The 16798-nt window shown below is 39.7% G+C and overlaps 1 protein-coding gene across 18 annotated transcripts in view; it reads right to left on the bottom strand.

Annotated features, from left to right (window-relative positions):
* The window catches only part of LOC147366710 (uncharacterized), a 1020409-nt gene extending 1003968 nt beyond the window's left edge, over positions 1-16441 (bottom strand). For 6 of the 18 annotated variants that reach the window (XR_015168971.1, XR_015168972.1, XR_015168967.1 and 3 more), the window contains exon 1: positions 16023-16207. The gene's annotated coding sequence lies outside the window, so the exon portion shown is untranslated. Of the gene's footprint in view, positions 1-16022 lie in introns of all 18 variants that reach the window. The other 12 variants (XR_015168979.1, XR_015168980.1, XR_015168964.1 and 9 more) reach the window with 9 other exon arrangements.
* Between the last annotated feature and the right edge of the window lie 357 nt (positions 16442-16798).

Raw genomic sequence — 16798 nt, 5'->3', positions numbered from 1 at the left:
CACTTTCACAGCATCATCTTTCAGGATTTGCAATAGCTCAACTGGAGCTGAGCACCGAAAAACTGATGTTTTTGAACTGTGGTGTTGGAGAAGACTCTTGAGACTCCCTTGGACTGCAAGGAGATCCAACCAGTCCGTTCTAAAGGGGATCAGTCCTGGGTGTTCTTTGGAAGGAATGATGCTAAAGCTGAAACTCCAGTACTTTGGCCACCTCATGTGAAGAGTTGACTCATTGGAAAAGACTCTGATGCTGGGAGGGATTGGGGGCAGGAGGAGAAGGGGATGACAGAGGATGAGATGGCTGGATGGCATCACTGACTTGATGGACAAGAGTTTGAGTGAACTCCAGGAGTTGGTGATGGACAGGGAGGCCTGGCATGCTGCGATTCATAAGGTCGCAAAGAGTCGGACACGACTGAGCAACTGAACTGAACTGAACTGACTGAAGGTAACTACTTCAAAACTATACTGATAATGACATTAAACACAAAAGATCATATACTTAAAATAAAACTATTATCGTCATATTGGATTTAAAAAATAGCCTCCATAATAGAGGCACACTTAAATAATAGGACACAGAAAGGTTGAGAGTAAAAGTACAGAAAAAAATGTGCCATGAAAACATTAACCAAAATAAAGCTAACATAACAACACCAATGTTAAACAAGGTATATCTGAAGGCAAGAAACATTATTAGAAATTTTAAAGTATTTTTTAAAGGATATGTGGGTCAATCATAAAAAAAATAGCATAGTCCTAGATATGTATGCACCCAACAATAGAATTTTAAATATTTTTTTAATTCACAAAGTATAAAAAATAAACACATAAATCCAAATCATATTAGCAGATCTTAAAACATTTCTCCCAACAGGTGTTAAGAGAAATAAACAAAATATCCAAAAGACAGGTGAACAGATAAACACGTTGGGTACAACTATTAAATGCAGTACTACTCAGCAGTAAAAAATTAACTATTGATACACAAGGCAAAATGAATGAACAGCAAAATTATTATACTAACTGAAAGAAGGTAGACAAAAATGAGTATATACTATATAATTTCATTTCTATAAAATTCTAGAAAATGCAAATAATCTATAGTAAAAGAAGCAGACAGGTGACTACCTGGGAACAAGAAGAGGAAGGGAGAAAAGAAGGCAAGTAGAAAAAAGAGCTCTGGCAATGGTTTCACGAATTTATAAATATATCAAAAGTTATGAAATGGTATGGACCTAACAGAAGCAGAAGATATTAAGAAGAGATGGCAAGAATACACAGAAGAACTGTACAAAAAAATCTTCACGACCCAGATAATCTCGATGGTGTGATCACTGACCTAGAGCCAGACATCCTGGAATGTGAAGTCAAGTGGGCCTTAGAAAGCATCACTATGAACAAAGCTAGTGGAGGTGATGGAATTCCAGTTGATCTGTTCCAAATCCTGAAAGATGATGCTGTGAAAGTGCTGCACTCAATATGCCAGCAAATTTGGACAACTCAGCAGTGGCCACAGGACTGGAAAAGGTCAGTTTTCATTCCAATCCCAAAGAAAGGCAATGCCAAAGAATGCTCAAACTACCACACAATTGCACTCATCTCACACGCTAGTCAAGTAATGCTCAAAATTCTGCAAGCCAGGCTTCAGCAATATGTGAACCGTGAACTTCCTGATGTTCAAGCTAGTTTTAGAAACGGCAGAGGAACCAGAGATCAAATTGCCAACATCTGCTGGATCATCAAAAAAGCAAGAGAGTTCCAGAAAAACATCTATTTCTGCTTTATTGACTATGCCAAAGCCTTTGACTGTGTGGATCACAATAAACTGTGGAAAATTCTGAAAGAGATGGGAATACCAGACCACCTGATCTGCCTCTTGAGAAATTTGTATGCAGGTCAGGAAGCAACAGTTAGAACTGGACATGGAACAACAGACTGGTTCCAATAGGAAAAGGAGTTCGTCAAAGCTGTATATTGTCACCCTGTTTATTTAACTTATATGCAGAGTACATCATGAGAAACGCTGGACTGGAAGAAACACAAGCTGGAATCCAGATTTCCGGGAGAAATATCAATAACCTCAGATATGCAGATGACACCACCCTTATGGCAGAAAGTGAAGAGGAACTCAAAAGCCTCTTGATGAAAGTGAAAGTGGAGAGTGAAAAAGTTGGCTTAAAGTTCAACATTCAGAAAACGAAGATCAGGGCATCCGGTCCCACCACTTCATGGGAAATAGATGGGGAAACAGTGGAAACAGTGTCAGACTTTATTTTTCTAGGCTCCAAAATCACTACAGATGGTGACTGCAGCCATGAAATTAAAACACTTACTCCTTGGAAGGAAAGTTATGACCAACCTAGATAGCATATTCAAAAGCAGAGAAATTACTTTGCCAACAAAGGTTCGTCTAGTCAAGGCTATGGTTTTTCCTGTGGTCACGTATGGATGTGAGAGTTGGACTGTGAAGAAGGCTGAGCGCCGAAGAATTGATGCTTTTGAACTGTGGTGTTGGAGAAGACTCTTGAGAGTCCCTTGGACTGCAAGGAGATCCAACCAGTCCATTCTGAAGGAGATCAGCCCTGGGATTTCTTTGGAAAGAATGATGCTAAAGCTGAAACTCCAGTATTTTGGCCACCTCATGCGAAGAGTTGACACATTGGAAAAGACTCTGATGCTGGGAGGGATTGGGGGCAGGAGAAGGGGATGACAGAGGATGAGATGGCTGGACGGCATCGCTGACTCGATAGACGTGAGTCTAAGTGAACTCCGGGAGTTGATGATGGACAGGGAGGCCTGGCGTGCTGCAATTCATGGGGTCACAAAGAGTCGGACACAACTGAGCGACTGATCTGATCTGATCTGATGAAATTGTACACTTTAAATATGTATACTTTACATTGTCATATGTCAATTATACCTCAATGAAATTATTTTAAAAATCACACTGTTAACACATGTACCCAAATATCATATAGAAACAGAGAGAAGACTTTGCATAGAACAACAGGAGAATTCACATCCCATTCAAGTTCCCGTGGAATATTTACCATATCAACCACAAAGAAGCCTTATAGAAAGCCTCAACAATGCTCAAAGAGTTAATTACTCAATATATTCTCTGATCACAGTGAAATTAGTTAAACTAACATAATGACAAGTATAAAACCCTAATTCTTTGAAACTTAGACAATATTTCTCTATACAATGGGTCAAAGAATAAATAACAATAGAAATTAGAAAATATTTTGAGTGGAATAATAATGAAGATGGAACAGATCAATATTTGGGAGAATGCACTAAAGTAGTGTTTAAAGGAAAACATATAGCTTTAAAATCGGTATAGTAGGAAATAAGAGAGTCTAAAACATAATCTAAGAATATATCAGATGTAAATAAAGTACAAGAAATAAGAGGAAGGGCAAAAGGAAATGAATAGGAAATATCAGTACAATAGAGATCATCAACAAAATTAAAAGATAAATATTTTAAAGATTTTTTAAAAATTGGTAAGCCTCTAGCAAGATTGACTGAAAAGAGAAAAAAAATGATTTTCTGATTAAAAATAAAGAAAAATACACAAAATCAGAAAAAAAAAATGCCATGAAAATCAAATTGCCAAGTCTCAATATTGCATGAGTACAGGCAAGTGAGTTTCCTGTTTTTAATTAAATTTATCTCTAATACAGTTAACTTTACATTTAAATTATAATTTTCTTAATATATGGTAACAATTCTCTTTTAAGATGCCTCTTTACGTCTTTGGATTTTTTGTCAACTGAGATATTTTAAAATATGTATGAATGTCTAAAATTAAATAATTTCTAAACATAGCTATATGATGCATGTAATATACAGATAACTATTATGAAATTTACAGTTATTTAAATTATGTTAATTTACTGTTATTATCCAATAATCCTTCTTTTAAAACTTTGATAACACTATCTTAGAACAACAACAACAAAGGCAAGAGCTATGATTAATGTTATGTGGGAACCTTGCTCAAGGTAATAAATACACTGTCCTGGGCTTCTCTGGTGGCTCAGTGCTCAAGACTCTGCCTGCCAATGCAGGGGGCATGGTTCAATCCCTGTCCAGGAATATCCCACATGCTGCAGAACAACTAAGCCCATGCACCACCACTATGGAGCCTGTGCTCCAGAGCCTGAGAACCACAGCTACTGAAGCCTGAGCGCCTTGTGCTCAGCAAGAAGAGAAGCCACCACCATAAGTCCACGCGTCTCAACTAGAGGAGTCCTGGCTCGAGGCAACTAGAGAAAAGCTCACACAGCCTCGAAGACCCAGCACAGCCAAAACATAAACACACAAATAAAAACTATAAAAAGAAACAAATACATTCCCATGAATTTCTTTAAAAAATAAAAAATTACATAGGGATCTGCTTATTTCCATGGTTTTACTTGCTATATAATCATAGTCTAGACAGTAGTTTCCTGAGGTCATGACTATATATACCCCATATCAGAAAGTTGTTAAAACCTACATTTTCTTTGGACTTGTCCATAGCTAAAATTTTCATCTTAATATAAACATCCAGTAGGTAATGCAAACTCTCTGATAAATTATGAGAGCTGAGAAACAAATGCTAGGCTACATAAGAGAGGCTGTGAAAGAAAGTGAAAATGAAAGTCCCGCAGTCATGTCTGACTCTTTCGGACCCCATGACTATAGCCCGCCAGGCTCTCTGTCCACGGGATTCTCTAGGCAAGGATGCTGGAGTGGGTAGCCTTTCTCTTCTCCAGGAGGTCTTCCTAACCTGTGGATTGAACCCAGGTCTCCCACATTGCAGGTGGATTCTTTACCATCCAAGCCACCAGGGAAGCTCAAGAGAGGCAAAGTATCTCTAATAAATGGCCAATGAAGATTGAAAGCTTTCTGTTTACTACAACGATTTTAAGTAAATCCTTAGTCTCTCAGGTCAATGGTGTGAAGATGAAAGAGAATTCAACTCAAATTCTCACTGAAAAAATATTTTACATGCAGGCCTTATATGATATTAAAATGCACTTCATGCCTGAAACCTCTTTGATATAAACACGGATGCAAGAACGGAAGCAATTCCAGAGAAAAGCACAATAACAACCATAAGAACAGCATTATATTCTACCACTAGTTTCTATGGCAGAAATTCATACCAACTGCTGTTATCTAACTGATTTTTCATATTCACTATCCAATGATGATATTCACATCATTTTACATATATATATGTTGCATATACATATATATATATTAGCTTAGTTGCTAAACATCATATACATGTTTAATATATATATATAGTTGTTTATACATATATATGTTATTGCTTGGTTGCTAAGTCATGTTCAACTCTGCAAATCCATGGAATGTAGTTTACCAGGCTCATTTGTCCATTAGATTCTCCAGACAAGAATACTGGAGTGGGTTGCCATTTCCTTCTCCAGGGAATCTTCCTGACCCAGGGATCAAACCCAGGTCTCCTGCTTTGTAGGCTGATTTTTAACCACTGAGACACCAGGAAGCCACATATATATGTGCATATAGATAGATAGATAGAATTGTAATTATTTTTATGAAAATGTTTAAATGAGTTTCATTATCCTCTGCTTATCTCCCTTTTTATCTCCAAAACTATATAAATCAATGCTAATTTTACTGTGCACAAAGATCACTATTTTAGATGGTATTTATATCAATGATATAAAGAAGGCAGAGTACCAAAGAATTGATGCCTTTGAATTGTGGTGCTAGAGAAGACTCCTGAGAGTCCCTTAGATAGCAAGGAAATCAAACCGGTCAATCTTAAGGGAAATAAACCTTGTATACTAGTTGGAAATCAACCCTGAATACTCGTTGCAAGGACTGATGCTGAAGCTGAAACTCCAGTATTTTGGTCATCTGATGGGAACAGCTGACTCACTGGAAAAGTCCCTGATGCTGAGAAAAGATTGAGGGCAGAAGCAGAAGAGGGCGTCAGAGGATGAGACGGCTGGATGGCATCACTGATGCAATGGACATGAACTTGGACAAACTTTGGAAGATTGTGAGGGTCAGGGAGGCCTGGCATGCTGCAAGCAGTCCATGGGGCTGCAAAGAGTCAGACAAGACTGGGCAACTGAACAACAATATCAGTGATCATGTGACCTCTCGTGAGAAATGTGTGGTGGAAAAGGACAGAAAATCCCATGAAAACAGTTCCTTTAAGTTTTAATTAGTAAATGCATTTTTACTTTCATAATATTAATATTACCCTCACATATTTTAGTTAAAACCTATTGCTACTTAAAAATAGTTCATAATTTTTATAATTTACCATGTTGAAAAGAGGAAAACAGTATTAGTTATAGCTTTATCTTTCTTTCATTGAACTCCTTATGAAAAAATAATCTCTATATTTATAGAATTTTTCACTTAGGAAATTCAAACTATTTAACAACTATTATATTCCCTGATAGCTCAGCTGGTAAAGAATCCATCTGCAATGAAGGCGACCCCGGTTTGATTCCTGGGCTGGGAAGATCCCCTGGAGAAGGGATAGGCTACCCACTCCAGTATTCTTGGGCTTCCCTTGTGGCTCAGCTGGCGAAAAATCTGCCTGCAATATGGGAGACCTGGGTTCAATTCCTGGGTTGGGAAGACCCCCTGAAGAAGGGAAAGGCTACCCACTCCAGTATTCTGGCCTTGAGAATTCCATGGACTGTATAGTCCATAGACTCGCAAAGAGTCAGACATGACTGAGTGACTTTCACTTTCATATCAAGATTATGGCAGAGGGATAAAAATTTGATTATTTAACTTGCAAACTCCCCAAATCACAAGATAATCTTGTCAATCACTCAACTTAGGATTGAAAACCTTCCATAGCATCCTTTTCAAGTTTTGAAAAGGTTTTGATAAAAGAACCCTAAATAGTGGAATTAGCACTAGAAAAGTAGCACATCACAATATACTATTAATGCATTTTCTTATTATAATCTTGTTATGGTTTTCATACATATGCATTACTGGCTGCCCTTGATACCAAATGAATCTATTCCATCTTCTTCATTATAGCCCTTAAAATATTTGAGCACAGCTATTACTGTCCCCCTGATTGTCTCCCCATTATTAGGTTTTCCCCATAACAACTCATTTGACACAGTTTGGGTTTTCTCTCCATTCTGCTCAATCATCGCCATTCATCTCCAGCTTTCATAAGCTGCAATTTCTACTATAGCACTCAGTACTCCCAGTTGCACTGATTAGTGCTGAGAGAGCAGGACTCATGGCTCTTCCTCTGGGTACCAGGGCAATAGAAGGGTGTTCATCTTCCTGGAGTTTTAATTGCATCCTTTACTGACACTGAGTTGAGCTGAGCAAGTCCCATGATGTTTTTAATTTATTTTCATGAAGTCCTATCTCTTCTCTGTAATTACATCACTATATTCTTAGGTATAAGTACAGGGCTTCCCTGGTGGCTCAGAGGTTAAAGCATCTGCCTCCAAGGTGGGAGACCTGGGTTCGATCCCTGGGTCAGGAAGATCCCCTGGAGAGGAAATGGTAACCCACTCCAGTATTCTTGCCTGGAGAATCCCATGGACGGAGAAGCCTGGTAGGCTACAGTCCACGGGGTCACAAAGAGTCGGACATGACTGAGCAACTTCACTTCACTTCACAGGATTCTAGACTTATCCCAGATATTTATTTAACATGGATATACTTATTACTCAAGAACAACCAGCTTATGACAGAAAAAAAAAAACTGAAAACTGACACACTCCTTCTCCATTACATATGGTGATCACACCATTCTCTTCTTCACAGATAAAATGGAAAAACAGTAGAACACATCTAACTATTGGACACAGATCTTTCATTCCAGGAGAAAATGGAGAGAGGGAATGTGTTGTTTGCATTCTTTTTCTTCTTGCTTAATTTACCAAACAAATATCAATTCTCTGCTTCGTTTTACCTGTAGAGGCACAGTTGGAACACGAATTCTAATTTAAGGGAATGAAACTGTCAATAGAATTGTTTCTTGATCAACCACCATTAATTCAGCCATTGTAGAGCAATGGACCAGGCACTGTGTTACATCTTGCTTTGCTTTAGCTGAGAGCACACAACCCAAATTTTCCATCAATTACACTGAGTGTAATAATTGCTTTTGTTTGTATTCTTTTTGTCACATCTCATTTTTCAACTTTTCTAATAAAACACTGAAGAAAAGCATAGAACACTACAAATGGGATCTTTTAGTTATACCATTTTATTAATAGCACTTAACTTTGGCTGTTAAACTATTAACATATAATTAAAAAGCTGCAATATTGCATTAGCAGAGTAAATGCATTCCAGTGAATAATGATAAACCATTCACAATTTACTAAGAGCTCAATTTAGCCCAAATTATATTGTTAACAATATGCCTGGTTTACTCACATGAAATTTAAAAAACCATCCACAAGAATTAACATAAAACACCTTATGCTACTTATGTATACTATAACTCATTGGTGGAATGGGCAAATGAAATTAACAAAGTTAACATTTAAGCCAGTCTCTTCAGAACAGCTATCAGTGTACCAGCCTTATAAAATGCATGCCCATCTCTTTTCTTTTATTTGTATGTCTCCATTTGTATTCAGGTTGTATTTATAGTGATGAAGTAAAATATGTCATATTGACCCTGTCTAAGGATAGATGGTGTTTTATAGACTCAATGGTGCATCCATAAAATTAAGAGTCTGACCATATTATTATAAGTAGTTGTTTTAGAGTGGGAAAGAGCTCTAGCGAACCTTTTGCTTTTTACAGAAATCTCTCTATAGCATTTTAGAAAATAATCATAAGAAATACTATCTATGTTTTTAATAAGTGCCACTTTACATCCATGAACATCCATAAGGATTTACGAGGTGGGTACTGAGAAAGAGGGCTTCCCTGGTAGCTCAGCTGGTATAGGATCTGCCTATAATGCAGGAGACTCCAGTTCAATTTCTGGGTCAGGAAGATCTGCTGGAGAAGGGATAGGCTACCCACTCCAGTATTCTTAGGCTTCCCTGGTGGCTCAGCTGGTGGCTCAGCTGGTAAAGAATCCACCTGTAATGTGGGAGACCTGGGTTCAATCCCTGGGTTGGGAAGATTCCCTGGAGAAGGGAGTGGCTACCTACTCCAGTATTCTGGCCTGGAGAGTTCCATGGACTGTATAGTCCATGGTTTTGCAAAGAGTCAGACACGACTGAGCAACTTTCACTTTACTAAGAAAGACAGAGTAACTTTCCCATCATCTCCCAGCTAGTAAGGGGCAGACAGAGCCAGGAAGAGCATTCAGACCCTCTGGTGGCAGGTTTCCTGTGTTTATCCATTACACTTGACAGCCTTTCCACCTCTGTGGTTAGGCACAGCCTTTTAGTAACTGCTTAAGCAATTCTGAAGAAGGGACGCTCATTTTCTCTCTAGGCAACCCATAGTATTTTGGACATCTCCAGTTTAAGAAGTCCTCCCTTATATTGAATCTGTGTAACTGATACACCTCTTTGTCCTGACTTAATTCCTTGGAACAGCACAAAATAAGCCATATCAGTCCATAAAAGACATTCATGTTTATGAAGAAGGCAGTCACATTTCCTCCAAACCTCCTTTATTTCTAAGTGAAATACTTCTAAGTTCCTTCAACTTTTTTCATACAACATAGTCTTCAGAAAACACTGATTGCTCTTCCATCACTACAACTGTTTGCCAACAACCGTTTAAGTGGGGGCATCAAAACTGAAGAGCAATATTATAGGTATGAGCTGACCTTGAGATTGTCCTTGGACTCTGCCCTTCCTTGTCCTGAGTGGTAGACCAGAGGACTTAGCATTTCTGATGCAATGTTGATTCTTCTGAAATTTTGAAGGCAAACCAGCAGTTCCATGGCACATGTACTCTAACGAGGATATGACATGTATTTTATAGGACACTTCAATTAAATTAGATAATGAAGATAAAATGGGTGGCTCAAATTATAGGACATGCACTTCAAGACAAGTGTTTAGTAGTAAGCTGCTTCCATAATGCATCAGCCTAGCTGGCTGATTAGTCTTCCTACATCAGTGATTGTCATTTTAGATCTGGGGACATGAGACGTTCAGACCAACTCTTTAATGGATGCCAACAGTCAACTGTAGTATGGAACGTACCAGGTACCAAGGCATATTTCTGTCCCATCCTGACCTTGAAATCAAGAAAATTCTCTGGATTACTGAGTCATTCTTCTCAAGCTCAAGCTTGGATAATTTATTGTTTTAATCTTAATATAAATGATAGACTATGTATTTATCTTCAGCGAATATTATCTTTCAGATTAGCTGTTAACCTCTGAATACTTGTTTGGTTATCCAGGACATTAGCTTTTCCTCTCAGAGCAGTGTTAGCCTCAGATTTCATAAGCATACTACCTTTATAATTTTCAAGCATGACAGAAAGGGAGGAAGAGGGACCAACCTGGCTATGCCCCTAAGGCAGCAGCTGAACCCCAGGAAGTCGCTCCAGGGAGGAGCAACATCAAAAGGGAAAAGAGAAAGTGCAGCAGTGCCCGTACAGGATTCAGAGATCTATATCTATCGGATACCCAACACCCTATTATGCCACTATAGAGTCTATCAGCCCAGACTATACTCTGACTCTGGCATCTGTAAAGAAATCAGATTTCAAGTCAGAAATCTGAAGCAGCAGCCCAGAAGAATATACAAGTCTCATCAAGACAACTTTATTGAAAGGTTTATCATGCTCTCAAAGAATGGATATAATAATGGCCCTGGTTAGTAACTATTTACTATGACCCAGTCCCTTTTATGTGACTTCTTAATACTCCCAACAATCTTCTAAAGCAGATATTATTACTATGGTTATTTTACAGAGAAGCAGCTAAGCTACTTGCCTAGGATCCCATAGATGGAAAGAGCATTCTCGGGATCTATAACCAGCAGTCTGTCTTCAGAATCTGTAATCTAGGACATCCACCAGACTGCTAGTGTTGTTGCCATTCAGTTGCTCAGTCGTGTCTGACTCTTTGCAACCCCATGGACTGCCTCTCGCCAGGCTTCTCTTTCTTTCACCATCTCCCAGAATTTGCTCAAACTCGTGTCCATTGAGTCAGTGATGTTATCCAACCATCTCATCCTCTGTCCCCCTCTTCTCCTCCTGCCCTCATTCTTTCCCAGCATCAGGGTCTTTTCCAAAGAATTGGCTCTTCCTATCAGGTGGCCAAAGTATTGGAGCTTAAGCTTCAGCGTCAGTCCTTCCAATGAATATTCAGGGTTGCTTTCCTTCAGGATTGATTAGTTTGATCTCCTTGCTGTCCAAGGGACTCTCAAGATTTTTCTCCAGCATTAAAATTTGAAAGTATCGATCTTTTGGCTCTCAGCCTTCTTTATGGTCCATCTCTCACATCTGCACACGACTACTGGCAAAATCATAGCTTTGACTATACAGATTTTTGTTGGCAAAGTGATGTCTCTGCTTTTTAATATGCTGTCTAGGTTTGTCATAGCTTTCCTTTCAAGGAACAAGCATCTTTTAATTTCATGGCTGCAGTCACTGTCTGTTAGTCCATCTTTTAATACAAGAGGCAATTTCTAGCTTCCATACTTTTCATAACAATTACAATCACAGTTTTATTCTGATTTATTTTTGCAGTCTAATATTCTTCAACTCTGTGACCTAGGAAGCCCATTACCATCTTGAGTCTCTGAATATTTCTTCCTTATCATGTTTAATACCTTGCATTTTTATTTACTGAATCCAACCTAGTTCATTAATCAATGAGCTAAGTATATATCATGTTCTCAGCATTATGCTAACAGCTTGGATAGCATTTCTAAATGGGAACACTATTTTGATTTGTTAACAAAGATCCTAATTATACATCCAATAGGGAGGATAACATATCTAAAGAAAGTTGTTCTCAATGAATTATGAAATTATACATCTGGTCTCTACTTAGAAAAGCCTAACTCATATATATATATATATATATATATATAGTCGTATGTTTAAAGTCACTCTTTCCATATATAGAAATCAAATGGATCAAGAAAAGTTCAGGTTTCCTGCGAAGAAACTCTCCAGTAATTATCTCTGAAACAATTCCTTATAATTTAAAGCACATGGCAGAGGTTCTGCAAAGGGAAAGAACAAATCCAAACAAGTGAATCCTGCAATAGTTTTGTTGATTTGGTAACACAGCTCCATCCCAATTCCCTCAACCACCAAGCCAAAAAAAAAAAAAAAACAACCAAGATTATACAGGAAACTTTGCCCAGCAAACACTTTCAAAAAGAACTGTCTCATGCAGACCATGCCCCACTGTCACTCGCGGTGGCTGGTTCCACTATACTTCAGGGATGTTACTCTTGAATCAAATTTTCCCTAATCGCCAAAACTTCTATTCTTCCATCTCAAATGCATGAGGTTATTGTCAGCCAGAGAATCATCCAGAGCCTCATACGGCTGCCTAATGCTCCCCAGGCTCTTGTGATGCAGCTGCAAGAGAGAGAGCTGAAAGCCCAACCCAGGGCTCAGATTGCCTTGCCTGCTCTCTGCCAGTGCCAGAGCAGCCCTGGCACCCATGGGTGCTCCTGGAGAAATTCCCCAGAAAACAACAACAACAACAAAATAACCACCCCGCTATCCCTGCCCATTTTCCATAGGGCTGCATTAATTTCAAGGTTTACAGAGATGTATGCACAGAGAGAAGGGGAGGTAGAATGGTATTAAGGAGAGGAGTTGACATCAGTCAACTTTTAGCTTCTCCCCACAGTGGTCATAGCCGAGTGATGACCCATACCCTCCATGACCAAATGTGTAAATCACAATTTGAACTTGCCCTCTTTCTAGGCTGAAGGGGTGGTGTTCCTGTTCAGTGTTGAGATGGCTCCCCCATTGCCTGGGTTTGGTTGGGGTCCTCTATTCCTTCTTCTACCTCTGACTTAGCTGGAGGTCCAGCTCAGATTCCAAAGAGATAGAAAGGTCCTTCTTGAAGCATAAACATAATTCCATATTAACCCATTACCAGTTTTCCAATGCATATTACTGAGATATGGCTGGTTTCTACACTTGCTCAGAAAAAAAGAAAAGGCAAACAATTACTGCCCCGCTTCATCAGTGAAATTTTCATTCATCATATATTTTAGCCAAGATGACTTTCTACATGGAAGAGGAATCAAGTAATCACGAATGTTTATATGAGTATCTACTAAGTGCCAGACATGTAAGTGAAAGCTTTCCATGCAATGCCTTGGTCAACCCTATAATCAGCCAGTGAGATAAGTGCTTTCATGAGTCTCATGTTTTCAATAAAGAAACACACTCAGAGATGATAAGGATTTTCCTTGAGGTCACCCAGTTGCTAAGTGAACAGACCAGAATTTGAACTAGACCTCAGTAATGGCAAAGCCATATAACTTGAAATAAAAATGTCCTCAATTTCCGACTTAATGGGGTAAATCCTTATCTAATTTAAGTACAAATTGAATAGGCTTTCAAATGATAACTTTTAACATACTTTTTACTTATACATAGCATAGAAAGAAACTATATAGGGTACAAAAAGGATTCCTAGGACTACATTTTAGGATATATTTTTCCTTTGGCAATTTCTCAAACCTAACTTGCTTCAATGATATATTACACCCTGTTCATTATCTACAAAGAGCATAAATAGTTAGAAAAATGTTTTTGAGCCCTACCCAAAGCAAGTATGACCTTGTTTGTCAACCAGAAATCTTTGTCTGGACTTTGAATACTGATTTGGAAATAAGTTTTTGAAAGAATTAGCTCAAAGCAGCAGGTCTGTAGTTCATATGACATGAGATGATCAATGACCACATTAGCTGCTAATCTAAGGCATAAAACATGCATGAGGCATTAGCATGGAAATCTAACACGTTCCCACCCCAGGTGGCACTGGATTTCTAATCTGTTGTCCCATCTAATAGGAATAAACTTAAATAGCTTATTTAGAACTTCATTTACAATGTTAATAATTAGGGTGATTTACTCAAAAGGCAAGGGAAGTAGAGGAAGAGGAAGGGAGACAGCTGGGTAGGGGTTGACAGGAGAAAATGAAAACAAAAGTCAATTTGAAAGAGTTAAACTTAACATCTTAGGATAATTTCACCGCAAAAGGTATCTGTGATGGTGGGGGCAGGGCGGGGGGGGGGGGGGGGCGGCGAGAATCAGGGTTAGAAAAAAAGCTTGACCTCAAGAAGCTGAGTCTTTGTTGAAGACCAACAAATAAATCCTGTTATTTGTTATAGGATGTGAGGCAAGTTGCTAATCTTCCAAACAAAGGTTCCTACATTTTGAAAATGGGAATGATAAAACCCATTCAAAGAAACTGTATACAGTCTGACACTCAGCCCTCCATGTTTCTTTATGTATCATTGATGTGATCCAGCTCCAGGCTTCAGGTGACATCCTTAAGTTTTTAAAGGCCCAGAGCAAGAACCCAAATGGAAAACCATATACTTAAATATTTAAAATTTATAAAACAGTTAACAAAATTTAAATATTTTCTATCTTCTTATCTGGGCTTCCCAGGTGGCATTAGTGATAGAGAATCCACCTGCCAATTCAGGAGACATGAGACATGGGTTCAATCCCTGGGTCGGAAAGATCCCCTGGAGGAGGAAGTGGTAACCGACTCAAGTATTCTTGCCTGGAGAATCCCATGGACAGAGGAGCCTGGCAGGCTACAGTCCACAGGGTCACAAAGGGTAGGACACGACTGAAGTGACTTGGCACACTCATACAGACACACATTCCTCTTACCTAAACAAAAGCACCATAATTCTCAGACCCCTAGGAGTTCTGTGCTGAGCCATGGCACATGGGGAGAGCCAACTCTTCCTCCTTCACTCCCACCCTGGCTCTGTCCTACACTGCGAGGCTACTTGCATGCATGTGGACGTTCCAATCCTCACATCCAAATTCCACCTCCACTCCCTGCCCTCCCAAACAGCCACCTAAGACCATCTTTCAAGCCCATTAGTGTGCCCACCAACAGCTTGGTTATTCCTCCCTCAAGAGAAAATTCTAGGAATGAGGCCCATGTGGGCCCTGGAAGCAGGCTCAATACTACCTAGGCTGGAAAGTTCGGGGTCCCAAATATCCAAAGATCTGTCCAGAAGTGGGGGAGGGAGGCTCCAAGTGGCCATGGAGGACACACGGCACATGGAGAAAGGTGGGAAGAACCAGTGGAGAGCTAAAGAAGAGGAAGCCGATACACAGAGCCTGTGCAGGGGTCCCTTTCCCCTAGCTCAGTAAAGCCTATTTATTCAGTAGAGTGAATTTATCTCCTCCTCAGTCCAGTTGCCATCCTGAAGGGCAGGGTGTTAATAAATTCGCTGCAAGGGAGCTGGATAGTACCCTTAAAGTGGCCCCAGAGCAGACCGTCCTTCTGCGATAGAAAATGTGGCCGTTATTATTAACACTGGTAATTTCACCTTCTGAATCACATCAGTCTTGATAATTAGCAGATTCCACCTTCTAAACAATTAGCTAGACTGGTAAATAAGCAAGAGACAGGACAAGCTAATTAACCTTCGATTTACTTCCCAGGAATCTACAGAGAATGTTGTTTTATACTTAATGTACTTTAGGGATTTTGTTTTCACAGAAAGAATTGTTCTAAGGGGTTTTTATGCCCACCCTTATGATATAAAAGCGCAGTCTGCCTCACATGTCTAATCATCCTTGGCACCCTTAGTATTGCTAAAAGGTTTTCTGGGCACGGAGTGAATTTCTGCAAGCTGTATAAAGGCCAGAAGAATGCTCACTTTAGAGGGCGGTAAATCGAGGGTACAGCCTGTTAGCCATTCCTGCTGCTGCCCTAACAGAAAGGAAAGGGGCTCCTCATAGCTGCCCCAGGCAGACTAAGGCTCTACATAATAGAGCTCTACAGAAATACACTCAGGGAAGTGGCAGCACCTCTGGTTAGGAGTACATTACTCCACGAATTGGTCCTTGCCCGCTTCTCCATTCCGACTCACCCATCATTTCTCGTCTGCCTCTCAAGGGCTTTCCACCTCCAAGGTTCTCAAATCGCATTGTAATTGCCCTGAGAGTTTTTTTAAAACATGGCTCCAGAGACTCTAGTTAATTGGTGCAGCCTGGGCAAGGGGAGTTTTACGAGCTCCCCAGGCGCCTCTAAAGTGCAGCCACGTTTGAGCGTCAGCACTCCACTGCGGCAGCGCGGGTCTGCTTGCTCTTTCCTGAACACACCCAGCGTGCTCACTCACAGCTGTGCCTTCTTCGTTTCCTTCAGTGTCCCACTCCCACCTGGAAAACTTCTCGTTCTACGATATTCAATCAGAAGAAGCTCTACCGGAAACAGTCAGGTCTCCCCATTTGGAGATGGCAGATCACCTCATATAATAGAGCTAACAGAGACCATGTAATTTATGATCCCAACCAACACACTGTTGAATGTAAACGAGAACACTACTAATAATTATGCTGGGTGACAGGTGTCAACTAGGACTACCCCAGGCAAACTGGAACGTCAGACCCTTCTGATGATAGCTCCCACGATATCAATCAGGAATCACAAACTTGTCTTCTTGTCTTCCACTCTTGTGTGCAAGTCATTAAGGCAGGGACAGCCCTTCCTCATCTCTCTAACCTCAGTACCCAACACACGTTAACTGTTGAGTCGATGTTTCTTTAAGTCCTCTGTTTTTTTTTTTTTCCATTGCACTTTATCTGTTATCTTTATTAATAAGTTAACTTTTTTACTCCAGTGGAGAACTCAATGCTATTCATCTTA

Source organism: Bos grunniens, chromosome 8 (assembly GCF_055505025.1).
Source record: "Bos grunniens cultivar Pamir isolate PY7600 chromosome 8, Bosgru_T2T1.0, whole genome shotgun sequence".
Classification (NCBI taxonomy): domain Eukaryota; kingdom Metazoa; phylum Chordata; class Mammalia; order Artiodactyla; family Bovidae; genus Bos; species Bos grunniens.
This window is presented reverse-complemented; position numbering and strand designations above follow the sequence as displayed.